Source organism: Saccopteryx bilineata, chromosome 3, assembly GCF_036850765.1.
Source record: "Saccopteryx bilineata isolate mSacBil1 chromosome 3, mSacBil1_pri_phased_curated, whole genome shotgun sequence".
NCBI lineage: Eukaryota > Metazoa > Chordata > Mammalia > Chiroptera > Emballonuridae > Saccopteryx > Saccopteryx bilineata.
This window is the reverse complement of record NC_089492.1, coordinates 195,994,312-196,009,364: the sequence shown is the minus strand read 5'-3', so window position 1 is coordinate 196,009,364 and position 15,053 is coordinate 195,994,312. Positions and strand designations below refer to the sequence as shown.

Here is a 15,053-nt window from a genome sequence, read left to right as displayed (position 1 = left end):
ACAACTTGTACAGTTACTGTAATGTTGGAATGTCAGTGGTGTAGATAAGCAAAGCAAGTAAAGAATCGCATTCCTGCTCAGGAAGGGCTATTATATTGCAAATGGAGAGGTTTTCATTCTAGAAGGTTTGAAAGGGAGGAGGAAGGAGACATCTGGCCCCTGCCCCCTTCTCCACAACTGTGAGAAGGAAGATAAACAGTAAAGAATACAGGGGGGAAGGGAGATCTGAGTAGCCCTTTCCTCTCCCCTTTCTTTCAGTTTCTGGGACCTTAATGGGTGATTTGCAAACACTTATCCTCTGAAATCATGTAAGCCCCATCCTGAAATCCTGTGATTGACATATGTACCTCTAGACAAAGGAATCATGAGACCCATGTATGTGAACCTGTATTCTGTAAAGGGTATATAGGATGTAAGAAATCTGATTTCGGAGAGCAGGCCGTAAACTGGCTATAAACTGATACAAAGTCACTTAGGGTGGGAAAGGCTTAGTCTTAAAAGTAATCCTTAGGGTATAACAACCCTGCCTGCTTACAGCCTGTCCCCCACACCCAATGCAAACTATAAGCAAGCAAACTTATATATGATATTTACAAACTTACTTGACCAACACACTCTAAGTGACTTTGTATCAGAGACTTCCCTGTTTGTATATTGGATTAAAGGTTTTGATTTCTACACTATAAAGTGGGGCAGACTGGGAGCTTGCTCTCTCTCGGTTCCTTAGCATTAGAGAGATTAGCATTAGAGGAGAGAGCAGAGAAAGGACAGCAGAGAAAGGCTACATGGAGGAGAGGAGAAGCAGCCAAGATGGCGGAGTGCTGAAGGAGAAGCCACTTTGTGCAGAGTTTGTGCAGAGAGAAGGAGATGGGGAACAGAGGTGAATAAGGCTGGTGAGGTAGAAAACTTTGATTCTAGGAAACTCGGATAAGTCAGGGGCTTTGGGAGCCCTGAATAGAAAGGGAAGTGTTTTCCCACTGTGTGTGTTTCTTGCCCACTGGGTGCAAGCTAGGATAAAGATGATGGCCCAACAGTTCTTGGCTCCGTTGTTTCATTACCGTCTGTCCGAATCAAATGTGAACCTGCACAGGCCAGGCGGCTATGATGGTGGCCGTGGCTACTGCCTTACACATCTCATGCTCCCTCTGCTAATATCCACTGCTTCCACTTGCAGGGAAAGATGTCAGTTCTGCTCTCAAAATTTCCCTTCCTTCCCTTGCTCACCTGACAGTCCAGAAACTGTCATCCTTGTGTGTTGTGCATAGTGGTTTGCACCTGGACATAACGCACATAAACTTCCTACCTGTGTGATGAGGATACCAACACGAAGGTGATCTAACCTCAGAACAGCTAAGCAAAATGATTATTCAGTATGTTCATGGAACTTAAAACTACTGCAAGGATCTACATGCAGATCACTTCCCCAGTGGCCTCAATTATTCTACAGAACGCCAAGAACTAGAAATTAAGTGGAAAAAAGTCTTCTGGCTGAATAACGTGGAGGTGACAGAAGCCATTCACTGAAAACAGACTTCTTCAGGCCTCAGGCAACAAAGATGGGGGGCCCTTGGCGCACAAAGGGCCACAGTGAGGCGGGCAAGCCAGCATGAGGAAGCGGTGGTGCTTCAGCCTCCGTCAGGTGTACAGGCCTTCGTTCACCAGGAAGGCTCACACTGCTATGACACAGATACATCTGATGCCATCATGAAGACCCTGCATCCCTCACCGTGAAAAGGCAGAGTTACAGAACTAGCCTCTGGTGTGAGAGGGTCTGCTGCAGTCAGCCCACCCATGCACAGCAGGTGAGCCGAGCCCTGGCAGTGCCTTCCTAGGAACAGCAACCACAGGGTCAGATCTGGAACTTGGTCTTTAGAACCCCAGGCTACGGTCATTTTCTCCATACCAGTTTATACTACTGCTTCAAAAGCAGAGAATTTTTTTAGAAAGATACTCACCAAATAGCTACAATAGTGTTCTTTAAAATTTTTTTAAATTTAATTTTATTATTTTTTTCCAAGCAGTGCTTTTAAAAAAAAATTTATTATTTTTTATAATAAAGAATTTTTTAATTGAATTTATTGGGGTACATTTTCAAGTGTGCAACTAAATAAAACATCTGCCCATGGCACTGTGCACCCATTGCCCCAAAGTCTCTTTCTGTTCCCATTTCTCCCCCTTTGGGCCACCTCTACCCAGGTTGCCTTCTTGCTAATTCATTTAACACGTCTTCTGAAGTACTTAGTTTTACAACTTCTGTGTAGACAGATGTGCCTTCATGTTGTGATGCAACATTATATCATTCATGGAATAAATGTATACTAGCATGTTCAACCTTCCCATAGAGAAAAACGTGAGATTACTAAATGCCTTTTAGGTAAGTGCTTCCAACAAGTAGGGTGACCCAGTGCAGAGGGAAGACCACAGTGTGGATGATGGGCAGGGGGTGGGGTTATAAGAGCCATGAAGGACTTTGTAGAGGTGAAACTTCCCTGAATATATATATACAAAAGTCTCAGACTTAATAAAGGGTGCTTCTGACTTAAAGAGGTGATTCTAGCTACTGACAGTTTGGGGGTTCTACCAAGTATCACAGTGAATATGAAATTCTGAAAAGATTCTCCAAATTAAAAAAAAATAAATGAATCAAAGTCTAAAACTGAATTAAATACCAATTAGGAGACTATCTTAAGTTTCTGGTTCAAAGCTCTTATGAAAATATAGTCTTGGTTCCAGTAGCTAGGCTTTCACTTTAGTTCTGTTTGGTAAAAAAAAATAAGTAAGTAGGTGAAGGTCAAGAGATAGCAAATGGAAAGGAATTAGGTCTATTAAAAATGTCAATCAAGCTCATCATTTGAGTCAACCTTCGTAATTTAGGGAGAAGAAATGAGTATCATGAAATCAAATAAAAGTTGGCTGTTAGGATGGTTTTAAACCCCAAAGTTTTCCTAAGGCAAATAAACTCTTCTTGCAAATCTCTTCATAAAACAAGGAATTCTCTTATTTAAATGGCCGGTTATTTATCTGTTGCATAATCTCAGACCTTTGTCTCTATTATCTTTCAAAATAATCTATTTGTAAGTGCCATAATTCTTCTGTCACAGAAAAATTATGGAGGGACTACTGTATATTAGGAGTCCTGGGCTCATATGCCAATTTTGTCACCTAACCCTTCAGGTTTCACAACTGTAGAATGGGTGGTAGTGGGAGGGGTGGGGGGTTTAGAATGGTGGTGCCAACATTCTCTACTGAGATTTACTTCAGGGGACTATTGGTCACTGTTGCCTCTTTCTGGAAGGCAAAAAAGGTACTGATCAAAGCAATGCAATGAACAAATATTCTACTGATGCTTTAGGTTTGGCCAGGCAGAATGAAGTCAGTACCTGAATTGTATTTGGAGGTAGGCTTTTAGATTAAGCAAGTCTGAATGTGTAACAGTTGGGATAAATGTAAAATGTTCCTCAGTAAACGTTGTGAACAGATGAATACTAGGAAGTCACCAGGAAGTATTTTGTAGCTGGGTTCATTTTTCCAATTTCTCCCTCCTTGCATTCTTTCTCTCTCTGCTTTTTTCCACCTATGCCAGTGATTTTCAACTGGGGTGCCGCAAGAATTTTTAAAATATGCAGTACCTGAATACTTAGCCAGGGGCACTGACCTTTTTCCTTAGATTGTCAAATTAAAAAAAAAAATAACAAGAGCCAACACAACAAGAGCCATTCAGTGTGAATGAATAAAAATTATACCTATTTTTTGTCAGATTGGCAAGAAATATAATATTTTTTTTGGTGCGTGCCACAGAATTTTAGTAATTAGTTTATGTGTGCCATGAGATGAAAAGGTTTGCAAATTGTCAATGTATGCAATTATCAGGCCACAGGAAGTAGATGGCACATGGGGCATTCAAAATGTAAGTGGGGGGGATTAATCTGGTCTTTTGGGGAAAAGATAAAAAAAATGTGATGTTAAAAAACAATTTGAGAAGTGACTGTTTCTATTCCCCTTTCTCTCCCCTTCTCTCTCTCTTCCTCTCTTGCAGCCAGTGACTTGATTGGTTCTAGTGTCAGCCCCAGATGGGGTTGCTGGGTGGATCCCCATTGGGGCACATGTGGGAGTGTGTCTCTCTATCTCCCCTCCTCTCACTTAAAAAAAAAAAAAGATAAACAATTTGAGGAGGTAAGTGGGCAGTTTGAACAAAGAAAGGGTTTATGGCCCTGGCCAGTTGGCTCCGTGGATAGAGTGTCAGCCCGGTATATGGACATCCAGGTTTGATCCCTGGTCAAGGTACACAGGAGAAGCGACCATTTGCTTCTCTTCTTCTCTCTTTCCTTCTTCTCTCCCTCTTCCCCTGCCACAGCCAGTGGCTCAGTTGGTTCGAGTGTGGTCCTGGGCACTGAGGATAGCTTGGTTGATTCCAGTATCAGCCCCAGATGAGGGGTTGCTGGGTAGATTCCAGGCGGGGTGCATGTGGGAGTCTGTCTCAAACTTCTCCCACTTAAAAAAATAAAATAAAATAAAAAGAGAAAGGGTTTTTGTTGCTTCTTCTTCTAAATGGAATTTTACTGGTGCTTCCTGTTATTAGCAGCCTGTTTAAGGAGCCCAGTCAACTCTCTTCCCGGGACCCAGCCTCTCCTGACCTGCCTGCTCCAATCTTACCCAGGGGCAGGAGATAATGGAGTCCACCTAGTCACTGACTCATCATCCCGGGAGGGAAGCTGCTCTGCCCTTGGCTCATCTCTAGAAGGCAGTCCTAGTCCTCACCATTCTCCCCTCTCCCAGCTCTAGCAGAAACAGCCTCCGCTTGTCACCAGATCTCGGTGACTGAGTGAGGCCATTCTGATCTCCTGTTGGGATTCCCACTTCTTGTGACACTAGATGTGTGCTTTGCCAGAGTTCCTACAGCCAATGGATGGGGGGTTGGGCCCCTGCCCTCTCTTTATTCATCCACTTTTGCCAGCAGTTGGCATAAACTGCTTAGCAGCTGTCACTAGACACCTGTCACCAGAGGGCTACCTACCTGACTTCTGCCAGCTGCCGACCGCTCAACCCCACCACTTCCACAAAACACACTAGTGCATATACACACAGGCCCAGTGACTTCCCACTAGCTGGATGCAATCCACAGCATCTAGGAGGTGGGGCAGCAGTGAGATGGAATGTTGGATTCTAGGCATGGGGACAGGGAGAATAAAGAGGTGGTACTGGAGTCATAATGCTGGCCTTTAGAGCAGAGGCTAGAACCTCTGTCACAGTGCAGGTCTTATTGACCACAGCGGTCCCTAGTACTTTACATGATCTCTACATACTCAGAAGTTGAAGACTGGGCAGCCTCTTGCCTGTGGGCTCCCTAAAATTCCATGCCATCAGCAAATCCCAAAATAGCAACTTAGAGAACACTCTTATCTCCCTTTTAGTTGCTTGTTCAATGGTTATGCATCAAATGTTGGCTGCCATTTTTATTTATTTGCTTTGCCTTTGGTCAGCATTCCCCTGCCTAGATCACTTCAAGACAAATTTGATAAAAAAAAATTTTATTTGCTTTAAAAAGAAATAATTTTTATTTGCTTTAAGTTTCCTATAACTCTGCCAAATTAACTATCTGATAACCTATAAAAATAATCATTGAAGATTTGTTCAAGTTCCCTGAGACTATATATACAGTACTCGTTTTTATGATCCATCGCTCCCAGTTTCTTCTCAGGAAAACATTTTCCTGTGTGATTGAACTGTTGGTGGAATGACTTCCTGTTCTCTTCTGGAGTGCAGGGACCTCACAGCCCCGTTTTACCTGAGACAGACCTGGCATAACGTGCTACATTGTCCTCTTTTGAAATACAACCATTTAAAAAAAAACAAAACAAACTTTATTTATTCATTTTAGAGAGGAGAGAGAGAGAGAGAAGGGAGGAGCAGAAAGCATCAACTCCCATATGTGCCTTGACCAGGCAAGCCCGGGGTTTCGAACCCGCGACCTCAGCGTTCCAGGTCAAAGCTTTATCCACTGTGCTACCACAGGTCAGGCGAAATACAACCATTTTTGATGGAAGAAGGTGCTGTGTCCCATAAGTGTGTGTGTGGGCGAGAAAAACGGCTGATAACTGCTGGAATGAATGTATAGATACGTAATTTTAAAGGGTCTTGTACAAGCATTTTAACAATGACAAGAGGAAAATTAATCCATCTCCTTAAATCTTTGAGTAATAATGCCACAGTGATTTTCAGAAATGTTTCTGTAAATGTTAAACAATATACTAAATAAAAAAGAGGAGCTGGAAGAGAAAGTTTCTCCTGGGTGAGCTGAGCTCTGGGCAGCTGGGGTGGGGGGTGGCCCCTCCAGTCAGCAATCACCCAGTCCCTGGGGCCCTGCAGCACCACTGCCACATGTGACCTGAGCTGACAGGCTGATGGTCCTCATTCTGGCTCTGGCAATCAAACCATAGCGCACCTGCCAGCTGTCCCAGTACGTTCTCCAGAGGGTCAACAGGAGAACTAAAGGGCTAAGTTACAGAAAGTGCTTAGCTGGACCTGACTGCAAACTCTCAAGAATTGTTAATAATTAGTATTATTCTGCCTGACCTGTGGTGGTGCAGTGGATAAAGAGTTGACCCAGAATGCTGAGGTTGCTGGTTCCAAACCCTGGGCTTGCCCAGTCAAGGCACATACAGAAAGCAACTCCTATGAGTTGATGCCCCCTCCTTCTCTCTCTCTCCTCAAAAATCAATCAATAAAATCTTTAAAAAAATTATTATTATTCTGGCCAACATATTTCTGATGATATTAATAGAGCCAGTGATATTTTAGGACATTTTGAAGTTGTTAGCAATTTATTTTTTTCTGGACATTAAATGAAACCATTTAAATGTTTTACAATGTTTTTTTTCCCTTGAAATTGTTAAAAATGAAAATCGCTTTTAGCACATACTACTCCTTCCTTGCACCTTACGCTCCAATTTCCTCCTATTCAAGGTTTCCTTTCAGTCAGGGGAATTGATACCAGTACTTACTCCCCACCCTGACAAGGGGCGGCTTGACGTTTCTCTGATGTTCTCGGTATTTCCCATGCGGTATGTTATCTTCTTGCTTTTCCAGATGCTCTGGGTGATCATGGTGACTGGCAACAGCACTTTCTTCTCATCTGAATGAAATTCCAGCTGAATCAAGTGCGGTTTAAATAATTTACCATTTTCACACCTCTTTGTGTCTGTGGTGCTTTCCCAGAGTGGTTTGCACAAGGCTCACGGTTGGGTGCGCACACCTGCGGTGGGTTCCTTCCTCACCAGGTGGTCGGTGAAAGTCCTGGGAGGCCAGAATGGAAAACTGTGACCCGCGCGCCCCCTGCAGGGGCGCAGAGGCACCTGTCAGACAGCGCCCGCTGGTGCCCATTGCTGCCCCACAGGACAGGGTCGCAAAGTCCTGGTCATGATTAAGACTCCAAAACCTACATGCGTATAGGTTTCATGTTCTCGTAGCGGAGGCAAAATGGTTAAACCCAGGAATTTCTATGACTGTTGCTGTCCAAGACGGTCAGGATGGCTTTATTCTCCACAGTGGCACCGCACGAGGCTCCAGGTCCTGCCTGGCACCTCCTGGCCTTCCGGGAAGCATCTGTTTCATTTCCTACAGAACCAGGAGACCTCTTCTTACCAGAATTCTGTGCTCCACAGCAGACTCTGGTCTCCTCTGACGCCTCCTTTGCAATATTTTTCTTTGAAGTGTGTAGGTCCCATTTTCCAACACAGGTCTTCTGGCATTTTTTTCTATGATGGGTAGTCTGGCATAGGACAGCACTTTTTTAAAAAAATTTATTTTTACTTTAATTTTTTTTGGAGAGAAATCTTTTTTTATTATGTCCTCAGAATAATAACTGAAATTGAAAAAAATAATAAAAAAATAAAAAAATAATAAGTAACTGGAAATTTAAGATTAAATATTTAAAAAATGTTTCCCCAATACAGTTTACATCGATGTTACTTTGTGCTAGTTTTAGGTATAGGCACAGTGTTCAGGTGTAGCACTTCTTGAACTTGAAAGCAGATCAGCATCCCTTGGAGGGAGGGCTTCTTAGACTACAGCCCTCCAGGCCCCACCCCAGACTTGGGTTCTGTGTTTCTCACAAGTTCCTTGGCAGAGCAGTGGAGAGGTGCTGGTGCAGTCTGCACTCCGAGAACCACTGTCATTCAAAAAGCACTTTTTAATGATTTTCCTACTCTTCTGAGTGTTTGAGGGAAGCTTTTTCTTAAGTGAGAGGAGGGGAGATAGTGAGACAGACTATGTTCCCTGACTGGGATCCACCCAGCAACAACAACAGCCCCCCTACCTTGTCTGGAGCCCAGGCTGGATCCAAGCGAGCTATTTTTAGTACCTAGAGCTAAGGGCTTAGACCAACTGAGCCATCCTTAGCGCTGGGGGCTGACACTCAGACCAACTGAGCCACTGGCTGCAGAGAGAAGGGGGAGGAGGAGAGAAGCAGATAGTTGCCTCTCCTGTGTGCCCTGACCAGAAACTGAACCCCAGATGTCCATAGACCTGCAGACGCTCTATCCACTGAGCCAACTGGCCAGGGCTGCGGAAGCGTTTTGATGTCTTTGTCTCCCCAGCTAAAAACCAGTATAATCCCACTAACTACCTGTTGCTACCTAACCCAAGAATATTTTGGTTAATGGAGACTTGTAGTTGATCTCAAGAAAAGCATGTCCTTAATATTTTAAGACATGATCAAGTCAGCATACATTACAGTGTTGTGGCTACCTTGCTGAGCTATTCCATGAGGCAGGGCAGTATCTGCCATGTTTACACTGACCCCCCAGCACCCAGCATACACTGCATGGAGAAGGGTGGATGCTCTCATGTTATGAAGAAAGCCCTCATTAGGGACCTTACTGAATGGGCATCACAACTGCCTCCCAGAACACGCTGGGCCCAGCCCGGACTTGCACACACTCACTTCCACAAAGAATCACACATACTCAGCTCCTGTAATTTTCATTTTAAGTTATGGTAATGGCATGTATTAACGTTTTTGGAAAGTGTCTCTGATATCTTCATCATCTCTTGGAATTCCTTCTTCCTGCTGTTTCCACCCCCCAAAAAATCTTTAGATAGATACCATGTGGGCAGCCTTCTCCACCAGCCTCTCACTCCTGTGATCCTGCAATAGTGAGTTCCCACTCAGAAAACTTGACATCACCTGTTCCACGTGTTCCCTTCCTGATTTCCCACCCTGCACTTTTCCTAGATGGGAAAGATGAACCCTGCATGGGAGCTCCTGGACAGGGAAGCAAGCCACAGCCACGGTCCTGGAGCAGACTGCAGCCACCCGGAACAATGTGCACAGTTAGAAGGCGGCTTCCAATTCTGTCATCACCTGATAGTTCCCAGCACATTGCAGTCAGAGTTTCTCTCAGATTCTCCTTTCCTCTCATATTTGTCCCCAATTTGTTTTTTGTGACCCTGGAAGAAGTCCACTTATTCCAGAAAAAGGATTGGTCAGTATGACTTTCTTCTAGATTGGTACTTAAGTTCTGCTGCCTTTTCTTAAGTGGTAATAAATTCCCAAGCATTTCCATCTGGTCATCATGTCCTGAGGTTCAAAGGCTCCCTGGGTCTCAGGCACTGGCACCCATCAGTGAAATTATCCACTACCTCTAACACCACTGACATTCACATAAAAAATATTCACAAGTACCCTCTCTTCTATTTGTGCTCCATGATGACATCCCTAAATATGACTGTGCAAAGCATGCTGAAGTACAAACATCCTCAAGAAGCACATTCTTCTGTTCCCTTGGGCCACTCAGCTTCTCAAACTCTTCCCTTATCTTCAGCTCTTAGGGAAACAGCACCCCATGCAGCTCACGCGGTGACGTCCATCTCCCATTTTAGCTCCACTCGCTGGGGCATCACGCCCTCTCTATCACCAGGATCCACCTGCCTCACTGCACCCCTGCCCAAACCCCCGTCCAGTCCCTGGGCGCATCAGACCTCTGCTGCTGCCACCTCCTTCTGGCTGGCTTCTCAGGCCCCTGAATTGCATCATTCCAGAGCATTCTGTAACCCTGTGCCTGCTGCAGGGCTACACATTAATCATGCTTTCTTATCTCTGTGCTTTCTGCTGTTTCTGGGAGGGAGGACTGCCCCTCCCAGGGTCATACCATTCCTAGATATAGCAAATAACTAACCTATGAGTGCACCTTTCAAATGCATACCAACTGATCCAGACCCCACCCCCCACCACTCCTCTGTGGGCTCTCACACCGTGTCCTGGTCACCCCAGTGCCAGGTACTGACAACTAGGAACAGCCTCTGAGTCCTGGAGCCCAATGAAATTATTCAAATTAGCTGCTCCTAAACCAGCTCACCTGCCTCATCTGTTCCTCCCTTGAGGAAGCCACAGTGAAGACTGCCCCCATTCCCCTCCTTCCCTCTGCTTCCTGACTGACCCTGGTCCTCCCAAGCAGCCCTCATGACCTGGTACACCCCCACTCCTGGGGACTGAGCAACAAACTCTCTTCTCAGACCTGCATACTAAACAAATCTTATCATTTAAAACAGGCTGTGGTTTCAATCAAGTCTCTGAGCTATTTACAGTGGCTCCCCATTGTCCCCAAGATCAAACACCTCCCTTTCCAAAGCTCTCCTTTGGCCAGTGACCTCAGTCCTGTCACCCTTCCAGCCCTTCTTTCAGGACAGGGCGTCGTATTTATTCTTTAGAGGGGCCTCTGTGTTTCAGGAGCTTCAGCTCCCATCTCAGCAAAGCATCCAGACAGAGCTGTGGCTGTCCCTCACCCCTGTGCCACCACAGATCTACTGGCAAGCTTTCATGAACCACCTACAGAATATCCCTGGGAATAAACCTCTTCCAGTGACCAGCCCGCCCCCCGCCCCAGTGCACAGACCAGCCAGTGTGGCCAACAGTCATCCCCTGCCCCAACTCCTATGTACCCTGTACAGCCATTGCCACACAGCAGATGGAGATCTCAGGGCACACGGCAGAGCATCTTCCTGCCCTGTGGAAACCTCCACCGTGTCTTCATGCTTTTAGAATAAGCTCATTGGGCTCCAGGCCACAGGTGATCCAAGCCACCTGTGTCTGAGTGGCTCTTTCGCTCCCATCTTGCCTCTCACATTCCAGCTGCACTGGCCTTCTGCTTCCTGAGATAGCCAGGTGGAAGCCAGCGTCTGCCTTGGCTGCTCCTGTGTGCCTGGAACACGTTTCTGCCCAGAATTTTTTTTGTTTTCAATAGAGCTCTTTATCTCCCCCCCCCCCATTTTTTTTTACAGAGACAGAGAGAGAGTCAGAGAGAGGGATAGATAGGGTCAGACAGACAGAAACAGAGAGAGATGAGAAGCATCAATTATCAGTTTTTCCCTGAGACACCTTAGTTCAGCGGTTCTCAGCCCGGTGGGGTCGCGACCCACAGGTTGAGAACCGCTGCCTTAGTTGTTCATTGATTGCTTTCTAATATGTGCCTTGACTGTGGGCCTTCAGCAGACCAAGTAACCCCTTGCTTGAGCCGGCGACCTTGGATCCAAGCTGGTGAGCTTTGCTCAAACCAGATGAGCCCACGCTCAAGCTGGCGACCTCCGGGTCTCAAACCTGAGTCCTCCACAGCTCAGTCTGACACTCTATCCACTGCGCCACCACCTGGTCAGGCTGCCCAGATATTTGTGTGACTTCCTCTTTCTGATCACTTAGGTCTCAGCGGCAATGTTACTTCCTCAAAGGGGCCTTTCCTGACCGCCCTACTGCCCCTTTCTCTCCGACTGCTGCATCTCATTGTTTCTGTGTGCCGGTTATTTGAAAGCAAGCTATTTTCTCATTTACAGCTTTGTGGTCAGTGGGCGCCCTCCACCTGCACACAGCCTACTGGAGGTATGTTTCCAGTGTATGAGGATCTGCTCATACACATGTGCAGTATCTACAGTACTTATATACAGAATGGCATCTGGTGTGGGGCAGTGGTAACCACTCAATAAGTCAGTTGAATTAACTGATCTTTCAGATTGCTCTGTGTTCTAGAGTTCCTGGGATGTAATCCTCAATTCATAGTTTAGAACTCGCATGATGGATACCTACTTGTATGCTCTGTGAGTTCCTCCTTGGTGAAAATTTTCTTCCATGTGAGTCTTGAGTGCCCGGTCCCAGTGATTCTCCATGGGAGGTTTCGTTTTCAACTTTGAGTATTCAAGGAACTCACTGGTTCTTACATTAACGTCTCGGCTTAGAGCGTGGCTGGAATTTAGAACTCCCAGCCAACGGGTGGTACAGACTCCAAGGCTCCAGTGTCTTACGGCTGAACCTTTTCTGCCCTCAGCCCAAGGCAGTCAGCCAGTTTTGGAGTTGAGCCTCCAGTGGGGAAAGATTTTCTAGTCCTGTTATTGCCAATAGTTTTAACTCCTGGTTCATTCAGGGGCTTCATTCTTTTTTTTTTTTATAATTTTATTTTTAATGTGGCGACATCAATAAATCAGGATACATATATTCAAAGATAACAAGTCCAGGTTATCTTGTCGTTCACTTATGTTGCATACCCATCACCCAAAGTCAGATTGTCCTCTGTTACCTTCTATCTAGTTTTCTTTGTGCCCCTCCCTCTCCCCCTTTCCCTCTCCCTCTTCCCCCTCCCCCCATAACCACCACATTCTTATCAATGTCTCTTAGTTTCACTTTTATGGACACCTACGTATGGAATAATGCAGTTCCTGATTTTTTCTGATTTACTTATTTCACTTCGTATAATGTTATCAAGATCCCATCATTTTGCTGTAAATGATCCAATGTCATCATTTCTTATGGCTGAGTAGTATTCCATAGTGTATATGTGCAGGGGCTTCATTCTAAGTGCATAAGGGACCTGATATCTCAGCTCCATTCCCCTGTGCAGATGTTAAAACCCATGTTCTTTTTTCTGGTGCAGCTTCCCTTGCGGACTGTGCCTGTGTCCACTCCTGCTTGAATGCTCTCCTTGGCCCAGGCCCTGGGAATTCCCCTTTTTTTGCACTGGAGTTCAGCACTGTGAATATATTTGGCTAATGCAATATCTTATCTGGCATCTGTGTCTGTTTGGAGGCTATCTGTCAGCCTAGCCCACCACTGGGAACCAAAGATCCCTGTGGCCACTCTCCACTGCTTTGTCGTGACTGCTGCAAATCTTGTGTCTCGGTGGCCTTGTGTGATAGACTTTGGTTTATGATCCCTGTTAATGTGCTGCTTCTAGAGTTCCTCCAAAGTACCAACTACACTGCTGGGCATCCTGGGCATGCAAAATAAATACTTGCTCATTAAAGGAAAGCAAGTGACTTTCAATATTTTGTCACCAATAGCGGGCTTGCTGGTGGCCGGTACTGCAGCTCCCACCTTCCCCTGAAGCCTCCTGAATCCTGTTCAACAGCAGAGCCTTCGGGAGCCACCAGCTTCCTGCTGCGGCAGATGGGAGGAGGATGGGAGCGGGGAAGGCACAGTGGCCTTTCAAAGTCAATGACTGCTATGGAGCCTTTCAAGTCTGTAGGCAAAGTCCCTCGCCACTGATTTCTTTTCCCTGCCCTGGTGCACCCAGGCTTCCATATGTGTTACGAGGCGATATAACCATAGTAACGACAGTGGCTAATGTTAGTGAGCACTTGCTGTACTACGCTGTACTACAGATGTGTTCCAGGCACCTTAAATGACAATGTCAATAAAAACAAATGACGGTTATGATCACAGCAGTCACACGAGTGGAGCAGGTCTTCCCCAGACTGCTGCGCCAGAGCAGTGACTGATGGTCAGTGTCTGCCCATCAGCAGGCTCATCCATCTTTCTGTCCACTCGTACATTTTACTTATCAGAGTCCCAGAAAGTTTTGTTTTTATAAGTGTATGTCTCAAAGAATTTTTTTCTTAGGTTTTATAATGTACTCAAATAAATGAACGTCTTACCTTGCCTGTCATAAGTCCCTGATATATTTTTTAATTTAAATACAAGAAAAAAAATTAAATTAAAAAATAAATAAACAAAAAGAATAAGACAAAGCCCCTGCCCTTTCCCACAGGGGCCAGGACCCCAGACCTGCTTTAGGAAATCCTCTGCCATTCCTCCTCATCAGGTGCCCTCCTGCGGGGGACAGGTGGGAGCAGAACCCCGGCTGAGACTCAGAGCTGGAGGTAATGGAGGCCACCCTGTCTGCCCTCACAGGGCTGTGAGTCTCCAAGAGACTGTGCCCCTGCCTGGCCCCCACCTCCTGAGGCCCCTGGGTGCTGTGGAGGCCAGGAAGTGAGAGGACGTGGGGGGAAGGATCTGCTGGGGCAACGGGGCTCCTCTCCCAGGACAGTGTGCCTGGTGGCCAGGGACAAGGGATGCAAGGTGAGGGAAGGCACACACAGCTGGCATTCTGTAAGAGCCCGCCTGGGTTTGGGGACCAGCTGGGAGACCTCAGTTTTGTCATCTGTACAATGGGGTGGTAAATAGGAAGACTGAATCATCTACTCTTTGTACAGTGCTAGCATTTTGTGTCTGGCATAGAGTAAACATTACATAAACATCTGTGAAATAAATAAATGCTCTGAATTCCAAAACAAGCCCAGCCCAGCTTTGGACGTGGTGAGGGAAGGGACAGGAAGGGCTTCCTCAGAGCGATGAACGGAAGAGCTGCCCACTCTGTCCGGCTCTGGGGAAAACATTTTGTTCTTTGCCTTTAAAGACCCTCCCGGAGGGAGCAGGTTGTCCTGGAACCTGCACAGCTCCCGTAGGAGGCTGTGATGTCCAACCGACCTCAGGCTGGAAGCCGGGCAGAGGGCTGGCGAGAGGGCCAAGTGGTGGCAGTTGTTCCCTAGCTGGTGGCCTTTTCCTCACGTCCTTGGAGGTTCCTTGCTGCTGCTGGGGTTCTTGTGATCGAGTAAACAAGGACCAGGCTCCTGAGGAAAAGGCACCTACATTCCCACTCCCTGAATTTTCTCTGCTGGGTGGGGGGAGTGACCCAGGATGTGGGGGAGAGGGAGCCCAGCACAACAATGCTAAAAGGCAGGTACTTTCTTCCCCTCCCTGGCACCTTAGAAAGGAAGCCCAGCAGTGCCCTCTC

At 46.1% G+C, this 15,053-nt stretch overlaps 1 protein-coding gene across 4 annotated transcripts in view; it reads right to left on the bottom strand.

Moving 5' to 3' along the window:
- Positions 1-15,053, bottom strand: part of SLC22A23 (solute carrier family 22 member 23) — a 212,744-nt gene that overhangs the window by 38,562 nt on the left and 159,129 nt on the right. The window lies entirely within an intron of this gene.